At 61.1% G+C, this 24,666-nt stretch overlaps 1 protein-coding gene across 1 annotated transcript in view; it reads left to right on the forward strand.

The window, feature by feature from the left end:
• AGO2 (argonaute RISC catalytic component 2) overlaps positions 1-24,666 on the forward strand; it is a 91,987-nt gene that overhangs the window by 17,572 nt on the left and 49,749 nt on the right. The gene's annotated exons all lie outside the window — the stretch shown is intronic.

Consider the following 24,666-nt stretch of genomic DNA (forward strand, 5'->3'; position numbering starts at 1 on the left):
GTGTGTGGGGGACATGGGAGGTAGGGGGGTGAGACCTGGGAGATGTGGGGGTGAGACCTGGGAGATGTGGGGGTGAGACCTGGGAGGTGTGGGGGTGAGACCCGGGAGGTGCGGGGGGTGAGACCTGGGAGATGTGGGGGTAAGACCCGGGAGGTGCAGGGGGTAAGACCTGGGAGATGTGGGGGTGAGACCTGGGAGATGTGGGGGTGAGACCTGGGAGGTGTGGGGGTGAGACCCGGGAGGTGCGGGGGGTGAGACCTGGGAGATGTGGGGGTAAGACCCGGGAGGTGCAGGGGGTAAGACCTGGGAGATGTGGGGGTGAGACCCGGGAGGTGCAGGGGGTAAGACCCGGGAGGTGTGGGGGTGAGACCCGGGAGTTGCAGGGGTGAGACCCGGGAGTTGCAGGGGTGAGACCCGGGAGGTGCGGGGGTGAGACCCGGCGGTGCGGGGGGTGAGACCCGGGAGTTGCGGGGGTGAGACCTGGGAGGTGTGGGGGTGAGACCCGGGAGGTGTGGGGGTGAGACCTGGGAGGTACCGTGGTGTTAGAGCGGATCTGCACCTGGAGCCTGGCCGCTGTGTGTGTGGTGAGGGGGAGAACTGGGAGGAAGGCTGGCCGGGGTGGCACAGCTGGGGGACCTCACCCAAGCAGCCGAGCCTGTGTTGCTCTGCCAGCTGTGTGAACGTGCAGAACTTAAGGGAGTTCTTTGAAGTAGAGCAAACTTCGTTAAGGATATAGCAAAGACGCTGACTTGGAACGAGTGGGTTTGGATTTCCTGTGTTTGAATCCAAGAGCAGTCAGTTGAGTGCTGTTTTGAATAAACCCATACAGACTTGCACTCTCCCCTTGCTCCTGTTCTTAGCGATGGATTTGTGTGTCCCTCTGGTGCACCGCGGGAGGCTGGCCCTGGGCCTCGGTGGACACCCTCCCACAGCAGCCGGCTTCCGTCCCCATGCTCGGGCAGAGAGCCCTCGGAGAGCCCAGCTCCTGGCAGGGCGCCCGGGAGCTCAGGTTGAAGGCGGCAGCCTCCCAGCTGTCGGTGCCCTGCACCCTCTGCTTTGGGGCCACCTTAGTTTGTGTCTTGCCCCCCCCCCCCACTGTCATCGCCCACCCTGTGTGGCCCCTCGGGGTCTGGCAGCAGAGCATGACTTGTGTGGTGGGCGCAGGCACTTACGCACCGGGCAAGCTTGACTTCTAAGGTTCAGTTAAGAAGGGACGAGGAGACCACGGGGCGGCGTTCCCACGGGCAGCCAGCACCGGCTGGACCCAGCACGCTCCGGTTCGTTAATCCTCAGGCTTAGTGGCAGGTGGCGAGGCTGTTTGCTCACCGACAGTGGTGGAGGGTACCTGTTTGCTCAGATTTTCCCTGGTGAAATTTTATGTATTTTGAAGTGAATGATGTTTGCTGTCTTTGAGTTGAGCACTTGATCAATAGTTGTTTAAACTGAAGTAACTGGATGAACCTGGAGGTGACAAGATGATTTGCCGAACCTCCGGGGGGCGGGCGGGGTGGAGTGGTCCCTGTGGCCAGGTGCTGGGAGCTGAAGTTTGTGCATCCCTCCCTCTGCAGCCTGGGCCCACAGCTGGTGCAGAGCTGGCCTGTTCACCGGGGGTTCACTCCGCGTGTCCTGTGGAGGCTTCCTGTGGTTCCGAGGCGGTGTCTGGTACAGTCTCTGGCCAAGTCAGCACAAATCTGCTGTGGTCAAGGAGCCTCACCTCCACCACCCAGCCGGGGCTCTGCTGTGGCCATCTCGGCAGCGGGGTCTCCCGGTCGCTGGCATGGATGGCATGAGCATTGCCTGAAGAAGGTGCAGGCAGAGCCTCTGCCTGCTGAGTGACAGTCCATGACCTCCCGACCCAGGAGCCCTCACACCTTCCACAGACACCGGTTCGAGTCCCCAGTGCTCCACTTCCGATCCAGCTCCCTGCCAATGGCCTGGGAAAGCAGTGGAAGATGGCCCGCGTCTTTGGGCCCCTGCTCCCACATGGGAGACTCAGATGAAGCTTCTGGCTCAGGCCTGGCCCTGCTCTGGCTGTTGGCTATCTGGAGAGTGAACCAGCGGATGGAAGCTCTCCCTCCGTCTGCTCTCCCCATCTCCCTGTAACTGACTTTCAAATAAATAAATCTTTACGGAAAGAAGTTAAAAATGAGCATCTTAAAAACATCTGTAATGGCAATAACAAACCAAAGGTGTATTAATGGGAATACATTTTTGTTAGCAACTTCTTTCTAAAACAAGTGTCGGGGAACAGTGACATCGTTTCTGTTTTTGTCAGCCTCCCTAAGGTTTGGCTTACCAGAAGCAGCAGTGTGGCTGCGAGCTTTGGTTGATGTGGAGCTGGAACTTAGCCTCAGGGCTGGGCTGTCCGTGTCCTGTGCCGGTGTGCTCCCTGGGAGACAGCAGTGATGGCCGAAGTGATTGGGTTCCTGATGCCCACGTGGGACCCGGATCGCCATCCCAGACCCCACCATTGCGGACGTTTGGGAAACGAATCGGCAGAAGAGAGCTCGCGCTCTCTCTCTGGCTCTTAAAGACAAATCGGTACATACGTAAGCTGGCCTCAACACAGGGGAAGCTAGAGGTTACCTGTTGTGGCTGTGCTTGCCGCTGGGCCAGAACCGGACCCTTGGTAGTTCTTACAGGGAGCTGCAGTGTGGGGTGGGAGCCTGGCAGCTGCACCCGAGCGGCTGTTCTCCGGGTCTTCCCGGGCCTGCGGGGCCTGCGCTCTGTGTTACACGAGCACCGCACCTGTCTCACACCTGCCCCGGCAGGTGCACCTCACAGTGCAGAAGAGCTACGCTCACGGAGGTAACCCTCACTGCCTTTTAAACAGCTTGCATTTATTTTGTATTTACTTGAGAGAGAGATCTTCCACCCATGGTTTTCATCCCCCGGATGCCCACAGCAGCCAGGAACTCGATCCAGGTCTCCCACATGGGCGGCAGGGGCCCAGGCACCTGAGTCGTGACTGCCGCCTCCTAGAGCTGCATGGTGGGAAGTGGGGCCAGAGCCAGGCTCGAACCAGGCACTCTGATCGGGCCAGAGCCAGGCTCAAACCAGGCGCTCTGATAGGGCCAGGGCCAGGCTCGAACCAGGCGCTCTGATCGGGCCAGGGCCAGGCTCGAACCAGGCGCTCTGATCGGGCCAGGGCCAGGCTCGAACCAGGCGCTCTGATCGGGCCAGGGCCAGGCTCGAACCAGGCGCTCTGATCGGGCCAGGGCCAGGCTCGAACCAGGCGCTCTGATCGGGCCAGGGCCAGGCTCGAACCAGGCGCTCTGATCGGGCCTGCAGGCGCCCGAGTGGCAGCTTCCCTGTGCGCCGAACTCCTGCCCAAGCCACTTTCTTTGGAGTCACTTGGTTTGGTTTTGGGGGAAGGCCGCCAGCCCCAGCGTCAGTCTTGTGTGAGAAAGGCAGTGGCTGGCTCGCAGCTGCTCTCGGCTTCTCCTGGGACAGCCGTTGCTGTTAGGAGTGCGTCCCACAGAATGTTCGACAGGCTAAGAGTGCGCCTTTCATGAACCAGTGCTTCTTCCTGCCTGCTGCCCGACACGCAGTGCTGTGTGCGTGCTGGAGCGCGTCAGGGCCCTTGCTACAGTTCTGTGTTGCTTTGTGCCGGAGCGCTCACACCCCACCTGCAAAGGTCAGCAGGAACGCCCGAGTGGCTCTGACCTTGGGGACCTCCTGGGGCTCCGTGGCCCACCCTGGGGAACTGCTAGGTGAGGTGAGTCCTCCCCGCTGCTTCACTCTGCTGTGTGTGTGTGCGGAATCCCAGCGCGTTCTACAGAGCTGTCCCATTGCAGCTAAGTGTGTCATGCCGTACACGTTTCCAGAAGAGTCTGACTGGTGTGCACCGGCTCCGGGGCGTCTGCGCAGGGCCTGGGGGCGCGGAAGGGCTCCCCACGTCCGCAGTGCGTTAGCAGGTGAGGCTCGGGGGCTGCCTGCCCCTCCTCCTGTCTGGGCTGAGGGTGAAGAGGCTGGGCACCCCCGCTCGTGTCTTGCAAGGCTCTCTGCAAACAGGCGGCTTTGGTGAGTGGTGGTGAAGCTGTGTGCTGCATGTGGAGAGATAGAAAGGTCCTGCCTGGTGACACGCATGGGGCTCGTGTGAAGCCCACGTGGAACTGGCTGTGCCTCTGAAGGCGGTCGTCTGGGAGTGCCCCCGTCACGCCGCTGTCCCGGACGGACTGCTGAGTGTGTTTGTGGGTCCTGGAGAAAGACCCCTCCCCTGCACGTGTTTGGAAGTAGTGTGTCTGTCCGTGACAGGGAGCAGCCGGAGGGCTGCTGGTGGGCGTGCCTAGGTGCGTTGCCGTCGTGGCCATGTGCAGGATGAGTTCTGCGTGCTGTGCTCGTGGCTTCCGATCTCCACAGGAAGAAAGCGTCCCAGGCAGCCCCGGGAGCGTGTGCGTGCCCTAGCTGGAGAGTGGCGCTCACTCACTGGCTGTCTGCACGTTTGCTGCCGGCTCTGCCGGTGCCCTGGTAAAGGAGCTGGAGGCCGAGGGTGGCACAGCCCAGTGGGGGCGAGGGTGCAGCGAGCCGTCTCTTTCACGTTGGCTGTCTTGGGTGCGCAGCTGCTGCCGAACGGGGCAGGCCACAGCCTTGCTTCCTTCCCAGACTGAAGGCCATGGCCAGCCAGGCCCTGGGGGTGTGCTGCCAGCAAGGCCGCGGGAGGGCCCGGCCAGTGTGGCGTGGAGGCGGCGGACAGTGCCCTGGGCTTGTGTGCGGGCTGCGTGGAGCGGCACTCCCATGGCGTTAAATACGGCCACAGTGTCCTGCAGCCATCCCCCGGCCCCAGCAGCCTGGTTTCTCTCCCCCCTCTCCGTCTGTGGTGTGGATGTGTCTGATTTCGATATTTCATAGCCAGAGAAGCCCGCATAGAGTGCTGTGTGCCAGGCTTCCATGGCCTGTTCTTTAAAAAAAGGTTATTTTCATCTGCTTGAAAGAGCGACAGAGAGAGGAGAGACTGGTTGATTGATTCCATCTGCTGGTTCACTTCCCAAATGCCTGGAAGAGTTGGGGCTGGGCCATGCCACAGCCAGGAGCCTGGAGCTACATCCGGCTCTCCTACAGGGGTGACAGCGGCCCACGCGCTTGGGCCGACCACCTGCGTTGGCAGGAGGCTGGTATTGGAAGCAGAGTAGCTGGGATGTGAACTGGCCCTCTGATGCGGGATGCCCGCGTCCCAGGTGGCATCTTCGCTCGCTGCACCTCTTCCGTCTGAACGTTATTGTCAAGGTTTACCCCACTGCGGCAGGCGGCAGTACCTTGTTCCCTGCTGGGATGCTCTGTGCTCTCGTGGGACTTTACTGTGTTTGTTCACACATTCATTTGGAAGAGCCACAGAGAGAGAGGTCTTCCATCTGCTGGTTCAGTCCCAGATGGCTGCAATGGCCAGGAGCTTCATCTGGGTCTCCCATATGGGTGCAGGGGCACAAGCACTTGGGCCATCTTCCGATGCTTTCCCAGGCCATAGCAGGGAGCTGGATCGGAAGTGGAGCAGCTGGGACTCGAACCAGTGCCCATATGGGATGCTGGCGTTGCAGGTGGCGGCTTTACCCGATACACCACGGCGCTGGCCCCCTCTGGCTGTTTTATAACCTGCCATTTTTATTGACGTGTAATGGTATTGTTACTGGGGATTGGTTGCTCGGGGTTCAAGAAAGAATTCAGACGTGAGACAGCAGTGGTAAGCAGGGTGGCAGAGTTTAATGAGGAGAAACATGGAGGAGGGTATATGGAGCAGCGGGTACCCGGTGGAGTGGAGTTCTCATGGCTGTGGGTGTGGACCCCTTCTCCCCACACCCTTTCTGGAACAGTGTTGGCGTCTCAGGGACGATGAAGACCATCTCGGTTCTGGCCTCACGTGGAGGAAGTTCCACGCGGACAGGGACAGCGAGAGGCCTCACGCCACGGCAGTTGGGAGCCGGGCTGCAAGGGAGGGGTGCCCTATTTATTTTAAAAACACTTGTGCTGCATCCTCCATGTCTTCATTTGAGGTGAGGGGAGTGAGCGATGCAGTCCTGTCCGGGGGTTCTGTCTCCGTGGCCTGCAGCTGGGACTCGGCCCAGGTCTCCCGTGGGGGTGGCCGGGATCCAGCTGCTCTGACCAGCGCTTGATGCCTGCCGGGGCGCGTTGGCCGGAAGCTGCTATTGGAAGCAGAGCGCACTCTGATGGGGGACACAGCATGCCAAGCAGATCTTGTAGGACACCAAACGCCTGCCGCCTGTCTTACACACACAGCACGTGCACACACACACAGATTTCTGTATTTGAAAGGCAGAGAGAGAGATCTTGTATCAACGTCTGCTGGTTTACTCCCCAGACAACCACGGCAGCTGGGACTGTGCCAGGCCAGAGCCAGGAGTTCTGTCCAGGTCTCCTACCTGAGTAGCCGGGACCCAAGTACTTGGGCCGTCAGCTGCTGCCTCCCAGGGTGTGCGAGCAGGGAGCTGGATTGGAAGCAGAGCTGGGATTCAATCCAGGCTCTCCTGTACGGAGTGTGGGCATCCCTAGCAGTGGCTTAACCCGCTGTGCACAGGCCCACCCCTGCTTGGTTTTTTGAGGCGAATTAGAACTCAGTGGGTGTTCTGGAGGGATACGCCTCACTGTGTCTCTGTGTCGTCAGTCACGGACGATTCTCACCTACCTTGGTCAACCGTTCTGAGTTGTAGAGGTTTTGCAGTGAGCATGAGTGACGCAGAATTGGGGGAAACAATGTATTCCCGTCATGCGCTGCAACTGTGGTCCTGGCGGCTGTGTCGCAGGCCTTGAAGGAGAGGGAGTCGCCTCGCCCTCTCCTTCTCCAGCGTCCGTGGACGTGACCCCGGCAGTGCCGTCTCCCGTTCTCCCGCCGCCTCTCCTGCACTGGGCCTGTCGCCGGCTTCGCCGTCAGGAGAAAGCCGCTGGGGCTGAGATCTGAGCCAGCGTCGTGTGTGCCTCCCCACAGCCGGCTCCCAGTTTGGTGCCTGACCTGCCACCGCTGTGAGAGGGCCGCTGGTGCAGCCTCGGGCCCCTGGGGTGGGCATCCTCGGGCCCCTGGGGTGGGTGTCCCCGTGCCCCCAGCAGGGAGGGCTCCTGCTCCCCGCAGATAGGCCGTCCTGTCCCGCTGTAGTCGTTCCTCACTTGCTGATCTCTTTTTAAGCTTCAAAAATCAGTTGCCAATCTCGCGTGTGTAGGAAGGCGAGCAGGCTGGTGTGTGCATCACGGACCCTGGGAGGGACCAGACGTGGCCGGCTTCTCCCTTACCCGGTGCTTTGGAGCCTGGCCCTCAGATCCCTGAGCGTGCGTCTGCAGAAGGCGGGGGCTCGCTCCACAACCGGCGCCGCGGCCTCCCGGTGCACGGTCCCTGCTCGTCTGTCCTCGGGGTCTGAATCGGTGTCTGTGGTGATGCCGACGTTCCCAGGCGGGGTTGCTTTATCCTGATTCAGGGATGCCGCCCGGTGAGAGAGCCCTGGGTGCCCGGTCACTCAAAACACTGACCCGCGTGACCCCCCGGTGGGAGTGGGGCGTTTGCTGAGCCTGAGCCGCGGGGAGAGTGGAGCTGCAGGAGGAGGGGCTGGTCTGTGTGCTGGCCCTGGCGCCAGCTGCACATGGAGGGCACCTGTGCCAGGGACAGGCCGTGAGGGATCTCGCACCCATCCCGTGCTGGGGGCCGCTGGCTGGGCTGCACTCACAGGGAGCGGGCGTGGCCACCTGACGCCTGCGTGGTTTCTTTTCTGGGTCATGGATATGCCCTGGAGTCAGGGTGGTGATGGAATCGCTCTTTAAATTGGTTAAGGGCACATTTTATCTGAATTTTACACTGAAAAAGAAAAAGCAAAACTGGCCCTGGCTCGTTTCTCGTATCTGTGACAGCCTGGCCTCCCGGGCCCTGCCCAGCAGGCTGCACCCCGGTGTGTGCTTCGGTGACCGACTCCGGGGGGTCGGCGGCTCTGCCTCACACTGCAGCCTGAGCCCTGGAGAAGCAGCTGGGGCCTCCTTGGACCTCACAGAGAGCACAGAGACGGAAGTCAGCGACTGGTGGGGGCCCGATTTGGTAGGAAGATTCCATGATTGTGCCGTTTTAATTCTTTCAGAGGTTTGTTATTCTGTGTGTTTATTTGAAAGGTAGAGTGACAGGGAGAGAGGTCTTCCATCCAGTGGTTCGTTCCCCAAATGTGCACAACAGCGAGTCGTGGGCCAGGCCAGAGCCAGGAGCCAGGTCCTCCATCCTGGTCTCCAGGTGGGTGCAGGGGCCCAAGCACCTGGGCCGTCTTCCACGGCTTTCCCAGGTGCGTTAGTGGGGATCGGGATGGGAAGGGGAGCCGCTGGACTTGAACTTGCACTATGATGTGGATGGCAGCGTCGCAAGCAGCAGCTCAACCTTAAGTCAAGGGACGACAGCGCCGGAGCTCTGCGGCAGGCACGCGCAAGGCCTGTGCGTGCAATTTTCCAGTTTCCTGAAGACTGGAACACTTTCGTTTTGTCGTCAATTGTGAGCCTCTCTGTGTCCGGGAAGGAATTGATTAAAGAAGCCAAACGGTGCTGGCGATTTCGTCTGCCTGATTCCCAGCAGTTCACTCCTGGTCAGTTATCCTGGCTGGGAAGCCACGGGGCCTCTGGGGATGCCAGTGTGCCAGGGGCATTTCAGACGTCTGCTTGGAGAAGTGCGCGGAGTTGCCTGGTTCCTGGCGTCTGTTCCGTTGGCTTCCGCTGGGGGCTGGGAGTTGGAGCTGAAGCGGACGGAAGCACAGGGTGGTGCGGAGGCCTTGCTGAGACCCTCGGCGAGCCGGCCTCCTGGAAGCTTGTGTTGCTGAGTCCTTTCGGGCCTCCTTGGTGGAACAGGATCGTGGCTTGCTGATAGCGTGGCGCTGTATTGTTGGCCGTCTTTATTAACATGAAACAATGTTTCTTGGTTAACTAATGTTTTAGATTTAGTTTATTTATTATAAGTCAGAATTACAGAGAGAGAAGGAGAGAAAATTAGAGTCTTCCAGCCATGGTTCACTCCCCAAGTGGCTGCCATGACAGGGCTAGGCCAGGCTGAAGCCAGGAGCCAGGAGCTTCTTCCGGTCTGCCACGTGGGGGACATCTGCTGCTGCTTTCCCAGGCACGTTGGCTGGGAGGTGGGTCAGAAGTGGAGCCGCCAGGACTCCCAGGGGATGCCAGTGCTGCAGACGGCGGCATTCCCTGCTGTGCCGTGGTGCCAGCCCAAAGCGTTCCTGCTCACAATAGGTGGTACTCGGGACTTCAGACGAATGGGAGGGTGTTTTCTGCCAGAATCCGCTGAGGGCCAGGCCTGGGTTTCGTGTGGCTGCCTAGGATGGGTGTGTCTTATTTTGATGTGGATGAAGAAACCATGTTTACAACCAGATACCACAAACAGGCCACATCTTCCGTTCATAATAGTTCTTTTTAGCGCCTGTTTTTACAAAACAAGGGCCCTGTGTGTGCGCTGGAGAAAACGCAGTGACCTGGGGCAGGGAGCTCCCACCACAGCTGAGCGTGGGAGCTCCTTCGCGTGGTTTCCAGTGCCGCCTGGGCTTTGTCTCCTGCTCCATCAAGTCCGTGGGGGGCGTGGGGCTTCTGTGGGCTGCCCTCGGCCCCCCTGCCAGCCTTGTGTCTGACCACTCGTGGACAGCCAGCAGGTGGGAGTTAAGTCTGCCTGAAGTCTGGCCGTTCACACCCAGCAGCCCGCCGCTTGCCAGGCTGTACTCAGGGCGCTGGGACGTTGCTGGGAGCAGGAACGGGGCGTACAGCTGCCCTCCTGGTGCTTCCCCGTGTCGTGTGCAGAGCGCAAGGGCCGTGGCGCCCAGGGCAGGGCAGTCAGCGGTGAGAGCTGCGGGAGTGAGCGCCGGGAGCGTCTCCGAAGGACAGCAGGTGCAGGGGCTGAAGCCGGGCCCGCTGGCCTGCTGTGGCTGGGGGTGGGGCCGAGGGGGCCGGAGGAGGTGTGGGGCCGTGGTGGGAGTGGCCGGGACTTTGGCTCTTACCCTGATGAAGATTGGATTTGACTGGGGCTTCTGAGCCAGGAGAGACCCAGCGGTCCTTGCCAGTGTCTCTGGCTGCCCGTTAGGAACTGTGGATTGCTCCGGGTGGGAGAGAAAGATGGCTGGACCGGCTTCTTAGCTGCAGATACTGACGTCCACGGATTCTAGGCTCATTTTGCAGGCGTCTTGAAGGCAGGGTCAATCAGATTGTCACGGGCAGATACGATGGAGAAGAGAGCCAGGAATAGCCCCAGACAGGGGAGGGGTTGGGCCTGCTCCTGGACAACTGGAGGCTAGGACTTGGGGCAGCTGGTGTGGGCAGCTGTTCTGTCTTTCTTTTTTAATTAATTAATTTATTTGTTTGAAAGGCCAAATAAGAGAGAGGGAGAGGCGAGAGAGAGACAGATGGTCTATCCTCTGGTTCTCTCCCCAAGTGGCCACAACAGCCAGGGCTCGGCCAGGCCACGGCCAGGAGCTTCATCCAGGTCTCCCACGTGAGTGCAGCCGCCCAAGCACCTGGTCTGTCTTCCACTGCTTTCCCAGGAGCATCAGCAGGGCGCTGCATTGGCCTGGAGCAGCCGGGACTGGAACTGGTGCAGAGTGGGTTTCGTCACATCAGGCAGCGGTTTAACCTCACTCTGCGGCACGGCGCCGGCCCCTGGGCTGCCCTTTCCAGAAAGGCCTGTGAGGAGTGAGGGCCGGCAGCCACTGGGTGTGGAGCAAGTCTGGGCTGAGACGGAATTTGGGGGGACGTGGAGTGCAGCCGTGGTCAGCGTGCAGGGAGCGCTGGGGGCTCACGGCTGGGGGAGGTCGCCAGGCAGGCGAAGATCCAGGGCTCAGAGGGCGAGAACGGGCTGTGTGTGGCCGTGTGGGGGAGGGGCAGGGGAGCCACAGTGGGTCCTGGGGGGGCTTGCTGGTTACCTGAGAACACCTCCACCTGTCTTCACTCCGCATGCTGACGTGTGCCACCTCTGGCGCATGCAGGTGCCTGGCTGGCGTCCTGTGTGGCGCCGCAGGGAAGCGTCCCATTTTCTTGACTGGAAACGTGATGGACAGAAGCCTCCCCTGAACGTGGGTGCACGGTGCCTGTCCCCCTTTGAAGATGCACGCTCACGCTTTGTTGGTCGAGAGGGACTGGGCTGGGACAGTCTGGTTGGTGTGACGCCATGGGACCCCCACCCCCGGCTTCCTGGTGTGAAGTGGCCACTCTCACGATGCTCCTGGGTCCTTGGGTCCTTGGGTCAGGAGTCGGTGAGCACGTGGTGGGGGCGGTCTCTCTCTGCGCCACGGCATGGGGGCATCGCACCGCCTGCTGCCGGGCACCGGGCACTTGAAGGCTGGGTGCTGGAAAGCAGATGCTCCCAGAGGGTGAGGCCGGAGCTGCATGGCCTCGTGCCCAGCCTCAGATGCCTCCCCACTGCCGTGTCGGCCAGCACAGCAGCCTGCTGCCCAGGTCAGCCCGGAGTGGCAGCGGGAGCCACACAGGAGGTCGTGTTGCTCGGGCCAGTTGCCAAACGCCACTCCCTGCTTTGTGACCTTGTGTGGGCACCGGGAGCCGCGCCCGACACGGATGGCAGTAGTCCTGACGTAGCTGGGGTCGGCCGGTGCTGTTGTGCGGTGTCCTGGCGAGAGCTCAGATCTGGCGTCCAGAACCTGAGCCACATCCCAGCTCTGCCGTGTGCTGGTGGCCGGGACAGCCACGTAGCTGTGCCACTCCTGTGGAGGAGGTGAGGTGACGTTACTAACGGCGAGGTATGCGAGAGAGCACACTTGGGGTCCCTGAGCCCGGTGAGGCTGCCTCCTCCATGTGCTGCAGGGCTCGGTCTAGAACATTCGGCAACAGCGCCCAGGGCCGAGGCTGTCCCGAGGGCAGGGCTACTTAGTGGGAATCTTTTATATCACAAGTTTTTGTTTGTAAATGGTGTCTTTGTAAAATCAACTTTTAAAATCAATAGTTCCTCACTAGGAATGTGATGAATTTTAAAAAGCATCTTGTTTTCAACGAGCTAGATTCTTCTGAAAAATTATTTTATTTTCACTTTTATGTGAAAGATGGAGACAGACAGAGGGAGATCTTCAGTCTGCTGGTTCACTCCCCAGATGCCTTCAGTGGGCCAGGGCTGGGCCAGAATGAAGCCACAAGCCCAGAACTCCGCCTGGGTCTCTCCTGTCCTCACTTCCTGCCTCCCGGGATGGGAGGCGGAGCCAGGACTTGGGGCAGGCCCTCTGACGGGATGACGCTGTCTCCCGAGCGTCTCGCCACTGAGCCGATGCCCACCCCTAGACTCTGGAGTTGTTGTTGTTGTTGTTGTTTAAGACTTATTTATTTATTTGCAAGTCAGAGTAACACACACATCTGATGGTTCACTCTCCAATTGGCCATAACAGTCGGAGCTGCACCAATCTGGAGCCAGGAGCTTCTTCCAGGTCTCCCACGTGGGTGCAGGGGCCCAAGCACCTGGGCCATCTTCTGCTGCTTTCCCAGGCCATAGCAGAGAGCTGGATCGGAAGTGGAGCAGCCGGGTCTTGAACCAGCACCCATATGGGATGCTGGTGCTTCAGGCAGGGCAGTAGCCCACTGCACCACAGCGCCAGCCTCAGACTCTGGAGTTCTAAGCAGTGCTGGTGGGTGACTGCGCCCTCTGCCTGTGACAGAGGCGTGTCTTGGTTTCTTCCCCTTCTCACACACTGAGCTCTGTTGAGGTGGTGGTATCTGGAAGCTGCGTCAGTTCTCACATCCCCAGTTGGGTGTGTGTGATTGTGTGTCTGTGTGTGTCTGTGTGTGGTTGTGTGTCTGTGCGATTGTGTCTGTGTGTGTGTGAGAATCTGTGTTTGGGTCTCACGTCCCCAGTTGGGGGTGTGTGTCTGTGTGCTTGTGTGTGTCTGTGTGTGTGATGGTGTCTGTGTGTTTGGGTCTCACGTCCCCAGTTGGGGGTGTGTGTCTGTGTGCTTGTGTGTGTCTGTGTGTGTGATGGTGTCTGTGTGTTTGGGTCTCACGTCCCCAGTTGGGTGTGTGTGTCTGTGTGCTTGTGTGTGTCTGTGTGTGTGATGGTGTCTGTGTGTTTGGGTCTCACGTCCCCAGTTGGAGTGTGTCTGTCTGTGTGTGTGTGTGTGTGTGTGTGATGGTGTCTGTGTGTTTGGGTCTCACGTCCCCAGTTGGGGGTGTGTGTGCTTGTGTGTGTGTGTGTGTGATGGTGTCTGTGTGTTTGGGTCTCACGTCCCCAGTTGGGGTGTGTGTGATTGTGTGTGTGTCTGTGTGTGTGATGGTGTCTGTGTGTTTGGGTCTCACGTCCCCAGTTGGGGTGTGTGTGTGTGTGTGATGGTGTCTGTGTGTTTGGGTCTCACGTCCCCAGTTGGGGTGTGTGTGTGTGTGTGTCTGTGTGTCTGTGTGTGTCTGTGTGTGTGTGTGTCTGTGATGCTCAGGAAGTTTCCTTAGATTCCCTTCGTCCAGCCAGAGGAGCTAAGTGGCCGGGGCTTTTGTTTATCTGCTTAATCACAAGAAGGCCTTGGTTTTTTAGACAAACAAACAGGTTAGCAACGTCTGTGTCCCGGCACCTGCTCAGAGAACCGGCTGGGCGGCTCTAGTGGACACGCGCTGACTGCATTAGGGCTGCTTGACCCGGCCCGTGGTGCACGAGCAGGACCCGACCTGGGGCGGAGAAGCCGGAGGCACGGTGTGTGGGGTGGGAGGGGCCGTGCTCCCCTCTGCCTTCCTTCACCCGCGGGGCCGGCTTCTGGCACCACAGGCCGTGAGTCGTCCTCAGACGTGGGTTCCAGCCCCAGCGGGGCGGCCTTCTGAGCGTGGACCTGACGGCTTCTCCTGGATGCTGCCAGAGCTCACAGGGCCCCGGCACAGCCTGCGAGCGTCCCTGGCGGGGGAGCTCGCCCTTGTCTGGGGTGCTGAGTGCTGGCTCGGCTCTGTGGACGCCCCCGCACCCGCATAGCCCGCCGGGTCTCAGAGTGGTGTTGCGGCCCTGGTACACGGGAGAGGTGACCTTGCAGGAAGTGGCGTGTTGAGTCTCCTCTGCCGGACAGCTTGGGCAGAGGCAGAAGTGAGAGGGCCCGGCAGTGGCGCCACTGCTGCCCCCCGGCCGGTGTATGTGAGGGTGGTTCTGTCAGGGGGTGGAGCTCTGGGCGGGCTGGGCGTGGAGGGGCCTGGAGGGGCCTGGAGGACTGGCCACGTCCGCTCTGCACTCACAGCATCATCTCTAATTCTGCTGCCCCGCTACGAGGGCCAGGTTAGCGTCCCAGTGGACCAGTCGTGTGCAGGCGGGATGTGCCCGTGCCAAGATGCGGCAGGGTGCGACCCATCTGGTGCAGCCACCTTCTGCGCTCCTGGAGGGCTTCAGACCAGGGCTGGGGAGGAACGGGAAGGGCTGGGACAGCCTAGCGAAGCTTGTTCTTGTTTTTGTTTTTTAAAAGCTTTATCTGAGAGAGAGAGATCTTGCATTCCCTGGTTTACTCCACCCACCCCCCCACCCCCAGATGGCTGCAATGGCCAGGGCTAGGCCAGGCCGAACCCAGGAGCTTCATCTGGGTCTCCCACATGGGTGGCGGGGGTCCCCACACTTGGGCCAAATCCCGCTGCTTTTCCCAGGCCATTAGCCGGCAGCTGGACAGGAAGTGGGGCAGCCGGACGTGGACGTTGCCCATGTGGGATGCTGGCGCCTCAGGCCATGGCTTTACAGCCGTGCCACAGTGCTGGCCCCAAGCCTGGTAAACCTTGCAAAGGAGGCTACACTGCACAGGCAGAGGCACACGCGTGCACCGCGCCTGGGAGCCGACCTCCGTGGGCCAGGTCATCGCGCGGGGTCTGGCACCGAGGAGGTCTGACTTCGGGTGCCGTTAGTCCTGCGGGCCGGCGGCAACAGGATTGGGTGTCTGCGCAGCGCCCCCAGCACAGCGGCTTCGCCTCTCCGAGAGCGTGGCTGCCTGGTGGACGGCTCTTTCCTGCCTGTGTGGCTGCTGTCACGATGAGCTGCTGCGTGGACGCCGGCCCTGCCCGCGGTCTGCTCCTGACCCGTCTCTCCTTCGCCGTCACTCGGTGGAGGGCCTCTGCACGGCGTGCGGCGCCCGGTACAGGAGATGCCACCCTCCGCCCTTCAGCAGAGGAACGGGAGGCACCGGGGGTCTCCGTGCCTCGCCGGTGGAAACAGACGCTGGAGGCCTGCAGGAATGGACTGAAATCGTGGCTTTTATCCTTGAAGTCATTTTCTCCCCTGGTTCCTTTTCTCTTAAAAATCTGTCTGGCCTCAGCAGCTATGCCGACAGATCGCATGGAGATGCAGTGCCATGGATTCTAGTCGGGGACGGAAATGCAGGCTGGACATGAGGGAAGGGCCCTGGCCCGCCGCGGGGCCCGTGCGGCAACAGGTGCCGCCAGCCACGGCCAGCCGGCTTGGGGAGCCGCTCACACTGCGCATGTGCAAGTGTGACCGCGGCGGGAGATGCGCTTGCGGGCGCCTGGGGCGTTAGCAGGGACGGCTCGCTTCCCCGGGGGCGTTGGCGCCAGTGCTGGGGCACCTGCGGATGAGCGGGAGGAAGGCGGGGCAGAGGCCGCAGAAGCCGCTCGCCGGCTTGGGCGGGGGTCCTGCAGCCTGCCCTGTGACAGCGACGCCAGCACCCGGCCTGCTTCCCATGGCGTGTCCACCTGTGTGGCCGGAGCTGGGGCAGTGCCGCACCTGCCTCTTAGCCGTGGTCGCACCTCTTTCTGCCTCCCAGCTGTGACCAGTTCCAGGGCTGCCCCTGCATGCCTGCAGGGTGGGACGCGGGCCAGCCTCGGCTCAGGCCCTGGGCGTGTGTTAAATGTGGCACCGACTCTGTGCTTACCCTGGAGTTTGTAATTTACTCGTACTTTGGGAAACGTCAGAAAAGTAGAGAAAGGTAGCAGGCACTCACTTGTCCTCCTCTCAGAATTGGCTCCTGTTTGCCTTTGTAGGCTTTTAGAAAAAAAACTTCATTGTTACTTTTCTTTTTTTAAAAAAAGATTTATTTCTTTATTTGAAAGGCAGATTTGCGGGGGTGGGTGGGTGGGGTGGAGGTCTTCAGTCCTCTGGTTCAATCTCCAAATGGCCACAACTGCCGGAGCTGTGCCGATCCGAAGCCAGGAGCCAGGTGCTTCTCCTGGTCTCCCATGGGGTGCAGGGCCCAAGCACTTGGGCCATCCTCCACTGCCTTCCGGGCCACAGCAGAGAGCTGGACTGGAAGAGGAGCAACTGAGACTAGAACCCAGCACCCATATGGGATGCCGACGCCGCAGGCGGAAGATTAACCAAGTGAGGCACGGCGCCGGCCCCCACAAATAAGTAAATATAAAAAAAAAAAAAAAAAAGAAAAGAAAGCGTGTCAGCGAGGGACAGGGAGAGATTGGCCATCCACTGGATCACTCCCCACATGGCTGCGATGGCCAGGAGCCCGGAACTCCCTCGTGGTCTCCCATGGGTGGCAGGCACCCAAGCACTTGCACCATCATTTGCCGCCTTTCTTTCCAGGTGCCTTAGCAGAAGCTGGGTTGTAGCCAGAGCAGCCAGACTGGCACTGGTGTTCTGATACGGGCAGCGGGCGTCTCAGGAAGAGGCTTAGCCCGCTGTTGCCACAATGCTGGCCCCACCTGTCGAAGTTTCTGGTCTCCCCTTATTTATTTTTTTAAAGACTTAATTATGTATTTATTTATGTATTTACTTGAAAGGCAGAGTTGAGAAAGAGCAAGATCTTCCATCTGCTGGCTCATTCCCCAAATGGCTACAATGGCCAGGGCTGCGCCAGGCCGGAGCCAGGAGCCAGGAGCTCTGTCCAGGTCTCCCACGGGGGTACAGGGGCCCAAGCACTTGGGCCATCTCCCACTGCTTTCCCAGGCACATTAGCAGGGAGCTGATTCGGAACTGGAGCAGCCGGGACTTGAACCGGCACTGGCCACATCCAATCTCCTCCTTATTAAAACTTACATAACTTGTATTATAGGCTTATGCTTCTAGGTGTGAGTCTGTGCGTTCATGAGGTTTTCTGCATTTGTCGTGCAGGTGGAGTATAAACACTCATATGGTCCCACTGGTCTTCCCAGCCTCTGCTCTTTGGCTTTAAGAAAGAACATTCCCACCCTAAGCTATTTCTGAGGAAGTTTTTGCTGTGTTTACTTGTGCACCTGTGGGGCCTGCGCTGTGGCAGAGAAGGTTAAACCTCCACCTGCAGTGCCGACATCCCGCATGGGCGGCGGTTCTAGTCCTGGCTGCTCCACTTCCGATCCATCTCTCTGCTGTGGCCTGGGAAAGCAGTAGAAGATGGCCTGAGTCCTTGGGCCCCTGCACCTATGTGGGGGACCCAGATGAAGCTCCTGGCTCCTGGCTTCGGCTCAGCCCAGCTCCGTTGCAGCCATTTGGGGAGTGAGCCAGCGGACGGTCTGTCTCTACCTCTTTCTCTGAGACTCTGCCTTTTGAGTAAAATAAATGAATGTTTTTCAAGCGCGCTGACTGTTCAGTCCACACTCACTAGGGGATTTCTGGGGGAGGCTTGACCCTTGACCGAGTGCCCCCCGCCCAGCCCAGCTTTGCTGGCCGCCCGTGTGCACTGCTCCTGGGGAGGCTGTGCTGAGTGCCACCTGTCCGGAGAGGTGGCCTGGGGCAGTGGTGTTGCAGTGAGGTGGTGTGGGGGGTGTGTCTTTGCCTGGGGAGGCCTCAGGGAGCCACTGCCGCCGTGTGCAGGAATGGAACAGGGTCTGTACTCCAGGCCAGAGAGGTGAGCGTGGTGTGGGCAGAGGACGCCGCACTGTGTATGGCCATGACCCTCTGGCTCGACTTCGGTGTATCCGCTCTCTCAAAAGACAGGCAGCCCGGCCTCCTGGCCCTGCTCTGCTCTGACAGCCCCAGGGCCTGGTCCAAGACCAGCAGCCGCGGCTGCTTGGCTACTGGGCGTCCCGTGTGCCTTCTGTGATGACGATGGTGTGGGCTGGTGGGCAGGAAAGTGTAGCTATGGGAACTCAAATCCAGGTACACATGTTAGAGGGAAGAGAGGCCGTCTGTAAGTACTGAAAATGTTCAGCCATCTATAATGAGTGTGGTGTGGGTACTGAGTGTGCAGGGTGAGTGTGGTGTGGGTACTGAGTGTGCAGGGTGAGTGTGGTGTGGGTACTGAGTGTCCAGGGTGAGTGTGGTGTGGGTGCTGAGTGTCCAGGGTGAGTGTGGTGGTGTGGGTGCTGAGTGTCCAGGGTGTGGGTGCTGAGTGTGTCCGGGCGTCCAGGGTGAGTGTGGTGGTGTGGGTGCTGAGTGTCCAGGGTGTGGGTGCTGAGTGTGTCCGGCGTCCAGGGTGAGTCTGTCGTGAGAGAGCAGGAGATAGACAGACTCGCCAGGTTGCCCCGTGTGGGTGAGGAGCATGAGGGTTGGGGAGGAAAGGATCGGGGTTTTGGAGCCAGGAGCCGAGGCGCCGGAGGTGCTGCACGGGCTGCGGGGCGTCTGCAGAGGAGCGAGCAGGAAAGCTGTGTCCTGGCCCTGCGGCCCCTGCAGGGAGCCCAGCTGCGGGTCCACGAGAGGGGTGCCGGGGAGAAGGGAGCGTCTGGAATCTCAGGGGTGCAGGGGTGCCGGCAGCCGTCACAGGAGACAGGGCGGCAGCCTTCCTGGGGACGCCGCGGTTCGCCTTAGAGACGCCGGGTGCCGACTTAGGGGTCGGCGGGTGCTCTCACTGAGCGTGGCTCACTGGTCCTGTCCTCGCCGGCCGCCTTGTTCCGCGCGCTGCCAGGCACGGCGGCCCTCGTCCTGAGCTGGGCTTTTCACCAGTGCTTGCAGAGTGGCACTGGCTGACCTCGCGGTGCCCACCTTGTACGTACCGCGTTAGGATAGACTTACTTATTTACTTGAAAGATCTACGGAGTGGCGGAGGGGCACAGTGAGGTCTTCCACCCACTGGTTCATTCCCCAAATGCTGAAGGCTGGGCCTAGAGCTCCATCCGGGTCTCCCATTTGAGTGACAGGAGACCAAGCACCTGGCCCCTCTTCAGCCGCCTTCCCACGCACATCAACAGGGAGCTGGATGGGAACTGGAGCAGCCGGGACCTCAGCCAGCTCTGCAGTGGGGGTCGCTGGTGTCACCGTGGGCCACGGGGCCGCTTGTAGCTCTGACTCACGGGGGAGAGTGTATTTGAAGCTTACAGGAACCAGGTCTTTTTACAAGTCACGGCGGGGGTGGGGGAGCCCTGGGGAGCGTTTCTGGGAGGCGGTGAGGCCTGAGCTCTGGTGAAGCCACAGAGGCCCGTGCAGAAGGCACTGTGCACAAGTCCTTTTGGTTTGCAGGGCCAGCGGGGACCCGCGGGGTAGGCGGCGGCGTGGGCGGTGGCGCGGGGCGGCAGTTTGCTCGGTGACGGTTCCTGAGGGTATGGATGTGTCAGCCCTCTCCTTACACATGCTGTGTTGCTCACTAAAGTATTTAAAACACTTTTAGACTATTACTCATTAGACCAGGGAGTGGGATGAGTGACTCTGACCTGGGAAGTCCCCGTGGGGGCAGGGGCTCAGGCCCTGCCTTCCCTGGGGTACCCTCGCACCCCCTTGGAAATCCCCGGGGAGGGCAGAAGTGAGGGACTTCCAGGAACCACCCCCCAGCCCTCCCCGGGGAGCCGGGCCACTCCTCTCCCAGTGGGGTGCAGGCGGAAGCCCCTCCTCAGGATGTGGCTGTGCCCCGCAGGAGAAAGGGGAGGCCTCGGCTGGTTCCCTGGCTGCTACCCCCACCCCCCCGGGGCCTGTGCCAGGGAGAAGGGCCCAGGGCCCTGGCTGCTCTCTGGGCCTGTCTGTTGCCACACTGACATGCTGCGTTGGCAGCAGCCGAGCCCCAGGACAGGCGCCCCTGCCTGCGCCCTGCCCCGGCGTGCACTCCTGCTCCTGCGCTTTTGGTCGGTGTCTCTGGGCCTGGGGCAGCCCCAGGTGCAGGAGCTCCTTTTCCGTGCTGTCTGTGGCTTGGTTTTGCGCGCAGGCCAGGGGAGTTCACTGCTCCCCGTGAGCAGAGTTTGCCCTGTGTGGGCGTCAGACTGGCGGGGGCAGGTGTCTGGCTGCAGATGAGGTTCCCGTCCTGGCTCTGCCGGGCCGTGGCGCGTGGGCCGGCGCGCAGGTGCCTGCGTCTCGGCCCTGGCCTCCCTGAATGCCGGGCAGGCTGGGTTTTGTTTTCTGTTTGCAGGTGGCTGACGAGTTGCCTGGGTCTCACCATGGTCTGTAGATGGTGTGAGGTGGTCTGGGTTTGTCTCCCGTGGGCAGCAACAGATGCTCCTGTCCTGTCCCTGGGGAGGCTGCTGTGGGTGTGTGATTTGGTTCAGCCGGCCTGGGCGGCCGTGTGCGAGACGGCAGGTATCCTGGTCGGCAGAGCTGCCCTGGGTGCGGCCCAGGCTCTGCAGAGCAGGCGTCACCGGCCATCCCGCCGGGGCCCTGGCTGGCTGGGGTCCCTGACGAGTCGCCCAGGCCTGGGCTGGGCGGTTCTCCGCCATCGCTGTCACTTCCTGTGGTCAGTGATTTCTGGCTGACGCCCAGTACGGTGAAAACAGAATTCAGAATGTCATGCTCACCGAGAAGTTCTGGAAAGAGGTCTGCGATCCCCTCGTGTTGGGGAGGCAGTTATTTATTTATTTTATCAGACCCCAAACGCCCGCGATGGCCGGCACTGGATCAGGCCCAGGGCCCGGGGTCTGTGGGTGTTGGGATCCAGGCAGCGGTCATCACTGGCCGCCTCTTGGGTGCACCAGCAACGGGCTGGAAGTGGAGGCAGAGCTGGAACGTGAACCTGCTCTCTGCCGTGGGACGCTGCTGTCCCAAGCCACGTCTTAGCCACTATGCCAAGCAGCCCCTCCTCCAGGTGGCAGACCCCCGCCCCGCCCCCCTCCCCTCCCTCCAAGTCCTACAGAGCCATGGGCCCCTGCAGCCTCACCGCAGACCTGCGCCGAGGGCAGGCAGCAGGTCAGGGACGCCTGAGCGGGGGGCTGAGCTGAGAGCCAGGCTGTGGCTGAGTCAGTGATCCTGTGTGGCTTCGGTTTTCCTTCTGGAACGTTCGAGTCACCAGGGAGGGAACACTCACGCCGCTCATCTGTGTCATAAAAGGTCACACAGCCCACAGACTACAGAGGCTGCTGCCGGCCCCACCCCCGAGGGGAAACCTCAGGGCTGCCTCCTGATTTTCTCGAATTTTCCTCTTTCCTTAACCAGTCCCGCCCCCGCCCCCCAGTGTTGTGTCCCTGGGCCCACAGCTGATGACTCACAGTAGGCTGGGGGGGGGGGTATTCTAACCCCCTCCGTCTCCAAGGCAACTTCCAACTTCAGATTCTATGATTTATTGCACATCACCTGTGGCTACAGACACTGTCCTGGGTCTGATGCGTGCACACTTGGTACACAGTCAGGGGGACGCAGTGTCAGGGCCGCACGGTGCACGTGGGGTGCAGGGTCGGGGCCGCACGTTGACATGGGGGGTGCAGGGTCAGGGCCGCACGTTGACATGGGGGGTGCAGGGTCGGGGCCGCACGTTGACATGGGGGGTGCAGGGTCGGGGCCGCACGTTGACATGGGGGGTGCAGGGTCGGGGCCGCACGTTGACATGGGGGGTGCAGGGTCGGGGCCGCACGTTGACATGGGGGGTGCAGGGTCGGGGCCGCACGTTGACATGGGGGGTGCAGGGTCGGGGCCGCACGTTGACATGAGGGGTGCAGGGTCGGGGCCGCACGTTGACATGGGGGGTGCAGGGTCAGGGCTGCACATTGCACGTGGGGTGCAAGGTCAGGGCCGCACGTTGACATGAGGGGTGCAGGGTCGGGGCCACACGTTGACATGAGGGGTGCAGGGTCGGGGCCGCACGTTGACATGAGGGGTGCAGGGTCGGGGCCGCACGTTGACATGGGGGGTGCAGGGTCAGGGCCGCACGTTGCACATGGGGTGCAGGGTCAGGGCCGCACGTTGCACATGGGGTGCAGGGTCAGGGCCGCACGTTGCACGTGGGGGGTGCAGGGTCAGGGTGCCACCATCAAGTCCATCAGGATCGTGCTGCCTGAGCCCCAGCCCGAGCCCCGTCGGCTGCACTCAGCTGCCTCTGTGGTGCTGAGCCCGACGTGGCGAGAGCCTGGTTGTCATGGCAGCAGTAAACTGCGAGTTTGGTGCACATCATTGCAGCCATGGAGACGGGAGAGCCCCTGCTGGCTGCTGGTGCCTCTCTGTCGTCAGAACCGCTCCCTCCTGGGGCCCGGGCGGGCCCTGTCCATCCCACTGTGGGAGCTGGGGGAGGCAGTGGTGAGGTTTCTCTGTTAAGAGACGAAGCCGTTCTGTCCCTGATAGCAGGTGATCCCTAGCCCTGGAAGGCATGAGCTCCTGGGCAGCCTGGTGACGCTTGTGAGAGACCCCTTCCTGGAGCTGATGTTTTCAGGACAAAATAAACCTACAGAGTGGCACACAGACCCGTCGGGTCTAAACAGCGAGAGAGCGGAGCAGCCGAGCCGGTGAGGAGCACGGGCCTGCTGTATCGCTTCTGTCGAAAGGCCAGCCGGGGCCAGGCTTAAACACATGGGTGGACGGCGAGTGTCCCCCGGGCACCTCCATGCTGGCCCTGCTTCCTCCCCAGGTGGAGATAAAGAGGCTTGCACGGGGGGCGGCACTGTGGTGTCTGTGGCAGAAGTCTTGAAAGCATGGGATGGCGCCAGGAGGAGGCTCTGAGTAATGCGGTCACTGGACAGTTTGGAGAATCGTCCACAGTTGGTTTTTAAAGATTTGTTTAGGAGCCACCACTGTGGTGTAATAGACTGAGCCTCTGCCTGTGGTGCCGGCATCCCATATGGGCTCTGGGTCATGTCCTGCCTGCTGTACTTCCAATCCAGCTCCCTGCTGTGGCCTGGGAAAGCATAGAAGATGGCTCCTGTGCTTGGGCCGCTGCACCCACATGGGAGACCTGGAAGAAGCTCCTGGCTCCTGGCTTCAGATCAGCTCAGCTCTGGCGTTGTGGCCATCTGGGGAGTGAACCAGCAGATGGAAGACCTCTCTCTCTGTCTCTCCCTCTCTCTGTCTATAACTCTGCCTCTCAAATAAATAAATAAATAAAAGATAAAAAAGAGGTATTTATTTATTTATTTATTTATTTATTTGAAAGGCTGAGTGGAAAGGATGGTGAGTCCACTGGATTCCCCCCTCAGATGGTTGCAATAGCCAGGTTTGGCCAGACTGAAGCCAGGACCCAGGAACTCCATGGCAGTCTCCCACATGGGTGGCAGGGGCCCAGGCACTTGGGCCATCCTCTGCTGCCCCCTCAGGCACATTGGTAGGAGGCTGGGTCAGAAACAGCAGGCAGGACTCACACCTGCCTCCCTTCTGGCATGCCAGCTTAGCCCACTGCACCGCACTGCCAGCCCCTCTAGGGAAGTTTTGATGACCTGGAAAGTCTGCAGTTCCCAGAAGCCGGCAGTACCCGGTCCTGCCTCCAGTGGGGGTCGGGACGAAAGCCCCTCCCTGCTTCAGTGGCTGGTGGCCCCTGTGGCCAGGTGAGGAGCACCAGCCATGGGCTATGCCGGCACGCCCGTAACGAGGGAGTGTGCACGCAGGGTGGGCTTGGGGACCAGGCCCGAGGCTGCCTCCCCCGTGGGCCGGGTGCGTGAGCACTGCCCAGGTCAGCCACAAGTGCAGCGCGCAGATTCTCCACTGCTCCCTGCCTGCTGCAGCTCTCAAAGTTGGCCTGGAAGGAGAGCCCCGAGCCAGAGCCGCCCCCTCCACCCGGGAAGGAAAGTCCCCTAGGAAGGGCTGGAAACCAGGTCCCGGAGAGGAGCGAGCGGGACAGTGGGGGCAGGGCGCCACGCGGGACCCCGAGGGACTTCCATGCACAAGCGTGGGCGCACGCGCCGTCACACGTGACCCTGGTGGTCTCACCCCACCCTAGGAAGAGTCCTCCGATGCCCTCCACTGAGTGAATGAAGGGGGGCGGGGCGTTGGGAGGAGTTACCAGGAGACTGCTGGGGGGGACCAAGGCCTAGGAGGCACCCAGGAGACACACTTCTACCTCCTCACCTGCCCTGCCCCACCCCGGGTGACCAAGGACACAGGTGTGTGTAATGAGCTGCCAGCTGTCTCTGTACTGTCTGCGTTGGGGCCCAAAACCTTGGGAACAGCAAAACCCAGCCCTCTCCTCCCATAAACTCGGTCCTAGCAGTTGGGAGGGGCCCCAGGGGTTCCTGGGCGGGGTCGGCAGCTGGCAGAGCCCCTCACTCCCCAAGCATATCAGCCATAGTTGGGGTCCCTTGACCACTGTGACAGAACCCAGCGAGCGCGGTGTCAGGGACAAAGTGGGCCCGCGGTGACCACTGGGCCCCTGTGTTCTCAAGCTGTGCGAGGGAAGTTGTAAGACGTGAGTGGCTGAGCAGCGGGTCCCAGCCGCCGGAAGGCTGAAGGGTTGGCAGCAGAGGCGAGCTGGGCGGCCCCCAGGGGTGCTCGTCCCACTGGGAAAGGAGCGTGGAGGGCGGGTCCTGCGTGGGGAGGGTTTGGCGAGATGGTGCTCCCTGATGGAGGGCCACAGAAGCGGCCTCAGTCCGTGTGGAGGTCAGGAAGTTCTGCTGAGGGCCGGCTTACGCTCAGGGCGGCAGCAGACAGCACAGGACCCTGGGCGGGGCCCAGGGAGTGACCGACTTCAGCCGCTCGAGGGTAGCCCCGGCTCCCCTGAAGAGCGGCCCAGTCCCTGCTGTCACTTCGGCCTCCCCAGCCTCCTGCCCGCTGGGAGC

Source organism: Lepus europaeus, chromosome 4 (genome assembly GCF_033115175.1).
Source record: "Lepus europaeus isolate LE1 chromosome 4, mLepTim1.pri, whole genome shotgun sequence".
NCBI lineage: Eukaryota > Metazoa > Chordata > Mammalia > Lagomorpha > Leporidae > Lepus > Lepus europaeus.